This window comes from Convolutriloba macropyga, unplaced genomic scaffold (genome assembly GCF_964194025.1).
Source record: "Convolutriloba macropyga unplaced genomic scaffold, txConMacr16.3 SCAFFOLD_1975, whole genome shotgun sequence".
Taxonomy (NCBI): Eukaryota; Metazoa; Xenacoelomorpha; order Acoela; family Convolutidae; genus Convolutriloba; species Convolutriloba macropyga.
In genome coordinates, this window is record NW_027450207.1 from 1 (window position 1) to 12,500 (window position 12,500).

The 12,500-nt window shown below is 43.8% G+C and overlaps 1 non-coding gene and 1 pseudogene across 1 annotated transcript in view; both read left to right on the forward strand.

The window, feature by feature from the left end:
- The first annotated feature begins 10,330 nt into the window (after positions 1-10,330).
- Positions 10,331-10,482, forward strand: LOC142355708 (5.8S ribosomal RNA; annotated as a pseudogene).
- A 1,683-nt stretch (positions 10,483-12,165) lies between these two features.
- The window catches only part of LOC142355709 (large subunit ribosomal RNA), a 3,522-nt gene continuing 3,187 nt past the window's right edge, over positions 12,166-12,500 (forward strand). The window contains exon 1 of the ribosomal RNA XR_012761282.1: positions 12,166-12,500. This exon is cut by the window's right edge and continues 3,187 nt beyond it. This is a non-coding gene — a ribosomal RNA (large subunit ribosomal RNA).

A 12,500-nucleotide genomic window follows, 5' to 3' on the forward strand; every position in this document is an offset into this window, starting at 1 on the left:
TGTCAAAATATGGCTGGACTAAAGACCTCAACCCAGATAGGGTGGAAGGCCCTATGATCGGTCTGTTACTAATCGGTGACCGATAAAGACCTGACCAAGGCCTGTAGTAAGCTTGGTTAGGCATTACAGGAGATAACACTAAGACCGAGGGGTCTTAGAGAGCCCTCTAGCGGGGCGAATAGAGCTAGATCGAGCCTTGGGAAAGCTAGATCGAGCAGGACTGAAGCTAAAGGATAGACCGAGAGGTCTGTCTGGTCCTCCTAGAGAGGCCAAGAGAAAGTACGAGAAGCCAACTAAAGCTTGATCGGGCCTTCAGCAAGCACGACCGAGCTGTACCGGAGCTAACACTAAGACCGAGGGGTCTTAGAGAGCCCTCTAGCGGGGCGAATAGAGCTAGATCGAGCCTTGGGAAAGCTAGATCGAGCAGGACTGAAGCTAAACGATAGACCGAGAGGTCTGTCTGGTCCTCCTAGAGAGGCCAAGAGAAAAAACGAGAAGCTAACTAAAGCTTGATCGGGCCTTCAGCAAGCACGACCGAGCTGTACCGGAGCTAACACTAAGACCGAGGGGTCTTAGAGAGCCCTCTAGCGGGGCGAATAGAGCTTGATCAAGCCTTGGGCAAGCTAGATCGAGCAGGACTGAAGCTAAGCAAGAGACCGAGAGGTCTGTCTGGTCCTCCTAGAGAGGCCAAGAGAAAGTACGAGAAGCCAACTAAAGCTTGATCGGGCCTTCAGCAAGCACGACCGAGCTGTACCGGAGCTAACACTAAGACCGAGGGGTCTTAGAGAGCCCTCTAGCGGGGCGAATAGAGCTAGATCGAGCCTTGGGAAAGCTAGATCGAGCAGGACTGAAGCTAAACGATAGACCGAGAGGTCTGTCTGGTCCTCCTAGAGAGGCCAAGAGAAAGTACGAGAAGCTAACTAAAGCTTGATCGCGCCTTCAGCAAGCACGATTGAGCAAGACCGGAGCTAACACTAAGACCGAAGTGTCTTAGAGAGCCCTCTGGTGGGGCGAATAGAGCTAGATCGAGCCTTGGGAAAGCTAGATCGAGTAAGATTGAAGCTGAAAGAGTGTCAGAGGAGCAAATGAACCTCCAAAAAGTGAAAATCAAATTTTAGAAAAAACACAAGTTAAATACTGCATGGACAGTATTTCTATGTGTGGGGCATTATTAGGGGGAGGTGTCTTGTCAAAATATGGCTGGACTAAAGACCTCAACCCGGATAGGGTGGAAGGCCCCATGATCGGTCTGTTACTAATCGGTGACCGATAAAGACCTGACCAAGGCCTGTAGTAAGCTTGGTTAGGCATTACAGGAGTTAACACTAAGACCGAGGGGTCTTAGAGAGCCCTCTAGCGGGGCGAATAGAGCTAGATCGAGCCTTGGGAAAGCTAGATCGAGCAGGACTGAAGCTAAGCAAGAGACCGAAAGGTCTGTCTGGTCCTCCTAGAGAGGCCAAGAGAAAGTACGAGAAGCTAACTAAAGCTTGATCAGGCCTTCAGCAAGCACGACCGAGCTGTACCGGAGCTAACACTAAGACCGAGGGGTCTTAGAGAGCCCTCTAGCAGGGCGAATAGATCTAGATCGAGCCTTGGGAAAGCTAGATCGAGCAGGACTGAAGCTAAACGATAGACCGAGAGGTCTGTCTGGTCCTCCTAGAGAGGCCAAGAGAAAGTACGAGAAGCTAACTAAAGCTTGATCGGGCCTTCAGCAAGCACGACCGAGCTGTACCGGAGCTAACACTAAGACCGAGGGGTCTTAGAGAGCCCTCTAGCAGGGCGAATAGAGCTAGATCGAGCCTTGGGAAAGCTAGATCAAGCAGGACTGAAGCTAAACGATAGACCGAGAGGTCTGTCTGGTCCTCCTATAGAGGCCAAGAGAAAGTACGAGAATCTAACTAAAGCTTGATCGGGCCTTCAGCAAGCACGACCGAGCTGTACCGGAGCTAACACTAAGACCGAGGGGTCTTAGAGAGCCCTCTAGCAGGGCGAATAGAGCTAGATCGAGCCTTGGGAAAGCTAGATCGAGCAGGACTGAAGCTAAACGATAGACCGAGAGGTCTGTCTGGTCCTCCTAGAGAGGCCAAGAGGAAGTACGAGAAGCTAACTAAAGCTTGATCGCGCCTTCAGCAAGCACGATTGAGCAAGACCGGAGCTAACACTAAGACCGAAGTGTCTTAGAGAGCCCTCTAGTGGGGCGAATAGAGCTAGATCGAGCCTTGGGAAAGCTAGATCGAGTAAGATTGAAGCTGAAAGAGTGTCAGAGGAGCAAATGAACCTCCAAAAAGTGAAAATCAAATTTTAGAAAAAAACACAAGTTAAATACTGCATGGACAGTAATTCTATGTGTGGGGCATTATTAGGGAGAGGTGTCTTGTCAAAATATGGCTGGACTAAAGACCTCAACCCGGATAGGGTGGAAGGCCCTATGATTGGTCTGTTACTAATCGGTGACCGATAAAGACCTGACCAAGGCCTGTAGTAAGCTTGGTTAGGCATTACAGAAGATAACACTAAGACCGAGGGGTCTTAGAGAGCCCTCTAGCGGGGCGAATAGAGCTTGATCAAGCCTTGGGCAAGCTAGATCGAGCAGGACTGAAGCTAAACGATAGACCGAGAGGTCTGTCTGGTCCTCCTAGAGAGGCCAAGAGAAAGTACGAGAATCTAACTAAAGCTGGGTCGGGCCTTCAGCAAGCACGACCGAGCAGTACCGGAGCTAACACTAAGACCGAGGGGTCTTAGAGAGCCCTCTAGTGGGGCGAATAGAGCTAGATCGAGCCTTGGGAAAGCTAGATCGAGCAGGACTGAAGCTAAACGATAAACCGAAAGGTCTGACGGGTCCTCATAAGAGGCATGGAGAAAGATCTGATACTAAAGTACCTCTCGGAAGTAATAAAATATGCCTGATGAAGCCGGGTATGATGTTTGTTGTTTGATGGCATTCATCGATTAGGTCTGGTGGATTCCCCATTACTCCGAGTGGTACTAGTAGAGGCTCCTACAGGGGTGAGCAAAGCGAGATCAAGCCTTAGGCAAGCTAGATCGAGCAGAACTGAAGCTGAAAAGCAAAATAAATGACAGGTCTGTCCAAATCAATAAACTTGAAATCCAGTGTGGTCACCACGGGTCACGAGGTGAATTCCTAGCGATTGTCTGCTGAACGTATAGGAAGGCCCGAAACGAACGATAATTTCATTGCACAGTGGAGATACTATACGTTCAGGAGTAGCATACATCGGGTTTGATCTATGATCATGTCTGGTCTCCGAGGATCCACCGGGTTACCAACTGGCACCGCTGTACTGGGTGTAAAACTGGGCCACCTGAAGTCCCGGGTGTAAAACTAGGTGCCTCTGTGCCAAAGTAGCGGCTTGCGTAGTGCATTATGCCTCCGGCTTGCGAAATGGTTATAAGCAATAACAACAGGACGCCGCGGGGTGTTCACTTAAAGGAGTAACGTTCTCTCAAGGGAGGGGATCTAAAAATCTTGATAAAACATTTATTCTATGCAAAATTTGTGCGCAAATTTTGCAAAGTAAAAAGCTGCACTGTAGCAAATTCTATGTGTGTAGCATTATTAGGGAAGTGTTGTTTGATGGCACCTCTCTACTTGATGCACCAAAGAACTACCTTGATGGCTCATGACCGCTGGTAATCTGTCGTCGCTAGTAGTTCGGAACTGAGAACAAATATGTTCGCAAATTACAACAATTATACAGCATATTGCTGAATAAAGCAGAACCGAATAATACTCAGTGACTTTACACCAAGACTGACTAATGTCTGGATTGTATCGTCCTACTCGAGTAAGGCGAAGAAAAGCTAGAAAGATACGCTTTTCACAAAGCAGGCTTAATGCATGCAAACCAAGGAGGAAGGAGTGATGCCCCTCCTTATAATAAGCAGAACCAAATAAAGAACAGACAGCATCATCTGTACAGTGACCAAGAAGAGGTGAAACTTCTGTATGTGAAAAGGCAATTTGAGCGAGATTTATTAGCAGACTAGTATTATGTTGTTTCTAGTAGGCGAAAGCCGAAACATCAACATGTGAAAATCTGATATTAAATCCTCAATCATTTTCCCTAGTATTATACAGCTATGAGTAACCTTAATTGGACACGGCAATTATTGCTGACCGGTGAAACTTTCGCATGGGAAAGACACACACACTTCTTGACAAAGCAATAAGTATTATGCTGTTTCTAGTACGCGAAAGCAGAAACATCAGCATGTGAAAGTTGTGAAGTTGAAGAATTTTTGTGTTGAGTACGATGTTGTTACTAGTAACCATGTCGACAGCTGAGAACTGTTCTCTAACCAATAGAAGGTGAAACTTCTGTATGTGAAAAGGCAATTTGAGCGAGATTTCTTAGCAGACTAGTATTATGTTGTTTCTAGTAGGCGAAAGCCGAAACATCAACATGTGAAAATCTGATATTAAATCCTCAATCATTTTCCCTAGTATTATACAGCTACTAGTAGCCGTAATTGGTCAGGGAAACATTGTTGACCGGTGAAACTTCACATGGGAAAGACACACAAATTACTTGACAAAACAATAAGTATTATGCTGTTTCTAGTATGCGAAAGCAGAAACATCAGCATGTGAAAGTTGTGAAGTTGAAAAGTTTTTGTGTTGAGTACGGTGTTGTTACTAGTAACCATGTCGACAGCTGGAAAGCTGTTCTCTAACCAATAAAAGGTAAAACTTCTGTATCTGAAGAGGCGGCGTGATTGAGATTTTTAACAGACTAGTATTATGTTGTTTCTAGTAGGCGAGAGCCGAAACATCGACATGTGAACATCTGGTTTTTAAATCATGAGTCAATTCTCCCTAGTATGATACAGTTGTTAGCCGGTATTGGTAACAGTAGAACAGAGATTTGGAGGGCAAAACCTGCTCATGGGAAATGCTCACAGAGCGCTATCTACCAGTACACATAGTATTATGCTGTTTCTAGTACGCGCGAGCCGAAACATCAGCATGTGAAATGTGTAATCGTGGGTAACTCTAAGTGTGTAGAGTACTGTGTAGTAACTAGTAGCCATGCCAAAGCATGCATTGAAACTCTTCGTGATTTAAAAAGCTCAAAGCAAGATTGACGAGGCCGCAAGGCTATGTCTTTCTAAATTCGAACAAATCGAAAGATTGTTCAAAGTACAATTAAACTGATTGATCCTGTCAGTTGCCATATGCTTGTCTGAAAGACTAAGCCATGCATGTGCAAGCGAAGCTTGAAAAAGTGGAACCGCGAATGGCTCATTAAATCAGTTACTATCTATTAGTTGATTTGCAAGCTAAATGAATAACTGCGGTAACCCTGCAGCTAATGCATGCTGATTGTCCGACACTGTCGGAGACTTTTACAAGACTACACCGGGTGATTTGCTAAGTACAGACACATCCCGTGATGAGTCCTAGTAACTGAAAGATCCCAGATAGCTTCGGCTTGGGGACGGAACTTCCGAATTTCTGACCTATCAACCTATGATGGTAGTGTAACGGACTACCATGGTTGTGACGGGTAACGGGGAATCAGGGTTCGATTCCGGAGAGGGAGCCTTAGAAACGGCTACCACATCCAAGGAAGGCAGCAGGCACGCAAATTACCCACTCTCCGCACGAGGAGGTAGTGACTAGAAATAATGATATGAACCTTTATGGTTTGTAATCAGAATGGAATGGACTTAAAAGCTCCATTGATGAACGAGTAGAGGGCAAGTCTGGTGCCAGCAGCCGCGGTAATACCAGCCTCTACAAGCGTATGCAATAGTTGCTGCGTTTAAAAAGCTCATAGTTGGATCTGTTTGAGTAGAACGGCAACATGGTCTTCAGTTAAATCTGTTGACTCGTTCCGCTCATCCTTCGCATCGAAGAAATAGTTTGCACTTAAATGTGACGAACTGTGGAAACGGTGTTTTCACCCTGAGAAAATTAGAGTGTTCAAAGCATCCTTTGGGATCGAATAATAAAGCATGGAATAATGGAGAATGACCCGCTACTCGATTGATGCCGGTTGGCTGAGTGCGGTAATGATTGAAAGGAACAGACGGGGGCATTTGTATTGCTACGTTAGAGGTGAAATTCTTGGATCGTGGCAAGACAAACTACTGCGAAAGCATTTGCCAAGAATGTTTTCATTAATCAAGAACGAAAGTCAGAGTATTGAAGAGGATTAGATACCCTCGTAATTCTGACCATAAACTATACCAACCTACAATTTGTCAAAGTCGATCTTGACTTGGCAAGAGATTAACCGGGAAACCAAAGTTTATTGGTTCCGGGGGAAGTATGGTTGCAAAATCGAAACTTAAAGGAATTGACGGAAGGGCACCACCAGGAGTGGAGCCTGTGGCTTAATTTGACTCAACACGGGAAAACTCACCCGGTCCAGACATCTTAAGGATTGACAGATTGAATATCTTTCATGATTATATGGGCGGTGGTGCATGGCCGTTCTTAGTTAGTGGAGTGATCTGTCTGGTTAATTCCGATAACGAACGAGATCTTCTCCATCTAAATAATGAAATTCACTATATGTGAATTCAAACACTTCTTAGAGGAACTATGCGGAATTAAATACCGCAGATGAAGTGAGGCTATAACAGGTCTGTGATGCCCTTAGATGTTCTGGACTGCACGCGCGCTACACTGTGTACTTTTAGATTGAGTACTCAGCCCTTGGTCCGAAATGGACTGGGCAATCAGAGAAAAGTACAGCGCTTCAAGGGGATCGTCTGTTGTAACTTGCAGACGTGAACCAGGAATTCCTGGTACTTATGAGTCAACAACTCATAGGGATTACGTCCCTGCCCTTTGTACACACCGCCCGTCGCTACTACTGATTGGATAGTTAAGCAAGAATTGCAAATTCCTACTGTTGGGACTTCGGTCTCCGGCAACGGGATGAAGCGGATCGAGCTTAATTGTCTAGAGGAAGTAAAAGTCGTAACAAGGTTTCCGTAGGGGAACCTGCGGAAGGATCAGTGATTGATTCCTTCGGGCATGGCTGCTGGTAGAGGCCATGTCTGTAGTGCGCATGACGCTCTGTCGCTAGAGATTGCTTGGCAACCAATCTCGAATTATGTATCGAGCTCAAAAACTACTTGTGTGGATACATAGTTCAGCAGTCATGGCAAGGGACTGCTTAAAGGGAGACTAGTTAGCAAAAGCAGCCTAGCAGAACTGCAGCTATCTAGATCTCAGAAGCTGGGTTATAGAAGCCCAGCTATAGACTTGTGAATGAGAAAGGCCTAAAAAGGTCCACAAGTCGCGTGGTTAGAACCGACACGCAAAAATCCCAGCGAGTGACAGAGCGTTGCGCTGTTCAGTGGGAAAGAGTTGAGCTACTCGGGGCGCCCACTGAACTTGCTCCGAGCCAAAGGCTCGAAAAAACACAGCTTAGCCTCAGATCCTTTACATAGAAGGCTAGCTAAAATAAACTTACCTTGGACGAGGGTAAAGTTTAGTCAGTTCTTAGGGGAGAGTAATCCACAGCTTCTCGCCCTCTGAACATTCTCCCAGATATGTAGGTCTGGGAGAGTCTCCTCCTGTTCTTCGGAATCTGGAGGTAGACAAAGACAGTACGATACGATCTTGCATCGGGATGACTAACCGATAATGATCATAATCTGACAATTTTTCCGGCTTGAGGCACCGGAGTCAGATTAAAGACACATACTGAACTAAAGGCGTATGTGCAAAGCTTGTCGGAGTGTAGAGAGTCAAGCTGAGTTGACTCGTCACGTGGTGATGACAACAGCCATGTGCAAAACACTCACAACTTTATCGTCTATGTGGAAAAGGTTGCTAACAGCGCTCTCTATGAGAGGCCCTCGCATATAACTATACGAGGAAAAGGCGATAGAGTTGTTTGAATGTGGGGCAGGTTCATCGACAAGCTAAGTTGATCACATTCTTGTTGTGGCATCCTACTAGAATTGGTCACGGTCTGCACCAACTCTCCCCAAGTTGGCCAGACTTAAAACTAGAAATAAGGTTTGCAGCTATGTGAACCTAGAAACTGTAAAGGAGTTGAAAGAACTTAAAGGAATTGAAAGAGGCCTTGAGGTATATCCTCTTGGTAAAGACCCACAAAAGCTCACAAAAGTGGCTTCGAAGGGCAAAACTGGTTCATCCAAAACAATTGGAGAGCTTAAAGCAGAACCAATTCGAATGAAACACTATTGGTGAAACTTCATCATGAGAACGTCACAAGCTGATCACGCTCTATGATATGACTAGTATTATGTTGCTTCTAGTAGGCTAAGCGCAAGCCGAAACATCAACATGTGAAAGTCGTAGAATTTTGCAATCAAACTGTGGCTAGTACTGTGATGTTACTAGTAACCTGGTGTTCCGTCATATGGCCAAGAGAGCATTTGAAGGCGAAACTTCTGCATGGGAAAGCTGCATCATGATCAAAATTTTATATCGAGTATTATGTTGACGTTAGTAGGCCTTGGCCGAAAACGCAGCATGTGAAAGGTATAGATAAAAGTTATTGTTGCAGTCAGTACTGTGTAGTTACTAGTAGCTGGATTTAAGCTCAAAATGAGACACTGTTGGTGAAACTTCATCATGAGAATGTCACAAGCTGATCAAGCTCTATGATATGACTAGTATTATGTTGCTTCTAGTAGGCTAAGCGCAAGCCGAAACATCAACATGTGAAAGTCGTAGAATTTTGCAATCAAACTGTGGCTAGTACTGTGATGTTACTAGTAACCTGGTGTTCCGTCATATGGCCAAGAGAGCATTTGAAGGCGAAACTTCTGCATGGGAAAGCTGCATCATGATCAAAATTTTATATCGAGTATTATGTTGACGTTAGTAGGCCTTGGCCGAAAACGCAGCATGTGAAAGGTATAGATAAAAGTTATTGTTGCAGTCAGTACTGTGTAGTTACTAGTAGCTGGATTTAAGCTCAAAATGAGACACTGTTGGTGAAACTTCATCATGAGAATGTCACAAGCTGATCAAGCTCTATGATATGACTAGTATTATGTTGCTTCTAGTAGGCTAAGCGCAAGCCGAAACATCAACATGTGAAAGTCGTAGAATTTTGCGATCAAATTGTGGCTAGTACTGTGATGTTACTAGTAACCTTGTGTTACGTCATATGGCCAAGAGAGCATTTGAAGGCGAAACTTCTGCATGGGGAAGCTGCATCATGAACAAAAGTTTATATCGAGTATTATGTTGACATTAGTAGGCCCTGGCCGAAAGCGCAGCATGTGAAAGGTATAGATAAAAGTTATCGTTGCAGTCAGTACTGTGTAGTTACTAGTAGCTGGATTTAAGCTCGAAATGAGACACTGTTGGTGAAACTTCATCATGAGAACGTCACAAGCTGATCACGCTCCATGATATGACTAGTATTATGTTGCTTCTAGTAGGCTAAGCGCAAGCCGAAACATCAACATGTGAAAGTCGTAGAATTTTGCGATCAAATTGTGGCTAGTACTGTGATGTTACTAGTAACCTTGTGTTACGTCATATGGCCAAGAGAGCATTTGAAGGCGAAACTTCTGCATGGGGAAGCTGCATCATGAACAAAAGTTTATATCGAGTATTATGTTGACGTTAGTAGGCCCTGGCCGAAAGCGCAGCATGTGAAAGGTATAGATAAAAGTTAGCGTTGCAGTCAGTACTGTGTAGTTACTAGTAGCTGGATTTAAGCTCGAAATGAGACACTGTTGGTGAAACTTCATCATGAGAACGTCACAAGCTGATCACGCTCTATGATATGACTAGTATTATGTTGCTTCTAGTAGGCTAAGCGCAAGCCGAAACATCAACATGTGAAAGTCGTAGAATTTTGCAATCAAACTGTGGCTAGTACTGTGATGTTACTAGTAACCTTTTCTTACGTCATATGGCCAAGAGAGCATTTGAAGGCGAAACTTCTGCATGGGGAAGCTGCATCATGAACAAAAGTTTATATCGAGTATTATGTTGACGTTAGTAGGCCCTGGCCGAAAGCGCAGCATGTGAAAGGTATAGATAAAAGTTATCGTTGCAGTCAGTACTGTGTAGTTACTAGTAGCTGGATTTAAGCTCGAAGTGAGACACTGTTGGTGAAACTTCATCATGAGAACGTCACAAGCTGATCACGCTCTATGATATGACTAGTATTATGTTGCTTATAGTAGGCTAAGCGCAAGCCGAAACATCAACATGTGAAAGTCGTAGAATTTTGCGATCAAACTGTGGCTAGTACTTTGATGATGCTTGTAGCCAACCGAATTGGTTGAAAAGCCCAATAAGTAAGCTAACTTGGGAGAGCTTGTTGGAAACCAAATGCTACTAGATTGGTCCAAATACATCCTTCAACAGGGGATCACTTGGCTCGCTTTACGAAGAGGAGCACAGCTATATGTGTTAATTCGGTATGAATCGCAAGATTTGTTTACCGACCTCTCTAACGCAAAAGGCGGTCTCGGCTTCGGCTGTTGACTGCGTCCGATTCAGGGTTATATAACTCTCGATTGAACACATTGATGTTCTATTGTTGGTGCTTCCAATAAAATTGGAACACTTAAAGCAGAACCGATTCAAATAATAGCATTCTGATCAATGATTGCATTCCTTGATCAAGAACTGCTGGAGTCATTGTGATGGCGAATTTTCTTCATAAGAAAATTGCAAAGAGACGGAACTTAATGAGACTAGTATTATGTTGTTTCTAGTAAGCGGAAGCTGAAACAGCAACATGTGAAAATCAAGTTTTGTTCAATGATCTCGAGGCGATAAGTACTATGAAGCAACTAGTAGCCTAAGCATGACTCAGATTTGAGACAGTCAAAAAGACTGGCGAAACTTCTTCACATGAAAGTTACATAGAGAACTACAAATGTATACAGCGAGTATTATGTTGTTTCTAGTAGGCGAAAGCTGAAACATCAACATGTGAAAGTTGTCTGCAAACTGTAGAACGATATGTGATTAGTACTGTGCTGTTACTAGTAGCCAGTCTGACTGTAGAAGCCAAGACAAAGGGAAACTAATGCATCTGAAAAGGACAAGTTATGGAAAGGTATGCACGATAAGTATTATGTTGTTTCTAGTAAGCGGCAGCTGAAACATCAACATGTGAACGTCGTTGTGTACAGTAACCTAGAACTATATAGTCCTTAGTAACGTGCATTTACTAGTACCTGTAATTGGTATTCAGACTCAGGCAGTTTGGAATAGTTTGGCAAAGATGCACCAGAGAAAACTGGGATTTGATACAGAAATTGTTGAATACAAGTATTATGCTGCTTCTAGTAGGTTGAATCCGAAACATCAGCATGTGAAAATTGAAAACATTTCTGGTTCGAATTGTCACAAGTATTTGGTGATCTGAGTAGCCAAACTCACTACAACGCCAATTGAAGGCAAAAATTCTCAACGGGAAAAGCTATTCTCATTGAATGAGCTAACAAGACGAGTATTATGTTGCTTCTAGTAGGCGAAAGCCAAAACATCAACATGTGAAAGTCTTGCTGAACAAATTTAATGTTGTTGAGCTCAGTACCGTGTGAATTAGTAGCCATAATTGGCGAGCGAAAATTGAACTGGCGAAACTTCGTCTTTGGAAAATTGCAGATGCCGAGCACTTAATTTGCAACGAGTATTATGTTGACTGTAGTAAGCGAAAGCCGAAACAGCAACATGTGAAAGCTGTTGAAATTTGTGGTCATTTTGCAATAAGTACAAGGAGTGTAACTAGTAGCCAGGTCAAAATTTGGGATAAGAATGAGCAAAAATTCTGCATGAGAACAGTTGAAATTATGAAACTAAATTACAAAGACTAGTATTATGTTGTTTCGAGTACGCGAAAGCGGAAACATCAACATGTGAACGTTTGTAACGAAGTTTCGTTAATTTTCAGCCTAGTACTGAGCAAGAACGAGTAGCCTCATCTCCAATCCCACGCAAAATGTAGTGAAATATGTGAGTGAACCTTATTCACGGTGAGGGTTTCCCGAGGTCTGTATTGCAGCGAGTATTATGTTGCTTCTAGTAAGCGAAAGCTGAAACAACAACATTTGAAAGTTGGAATTAATGACTGAATGGAAACTTCGACCTGTGTTTGATAGTAGTAGCGAACAAAACTGCTGAATCGGTTTCTGTCTCATATTGGTCAGTGAACCAATTAAGAGACAATCAACTACATAACCTGAATTGGGCGAGAGAACCCCCTTAACTTAAGCATATCAGTAAGGGGAGGAAAAGAAATCAACTGAGAATCCCTTAGTAATGGCGAATGAACAGGGAAAAGCTCATCGGGAAGAGAAATGGCAACATTTCTCGGTGTCCGGTATGGTTTGATGCTAGACTGGTGAATTTGTCCTGATGTCTACTGGAAAGTAGCATCAAAGAAGGTGAAAATCCTGTAAAGGTCATTTTCGATACCAGTCATAATGGCTCATTCCTATGAGTAGAGTTGTTTGAAAGTGCAACTCGAAGCTGGAGATATGTCTCTCCAAAAGCTAATTATAAAGCGAGA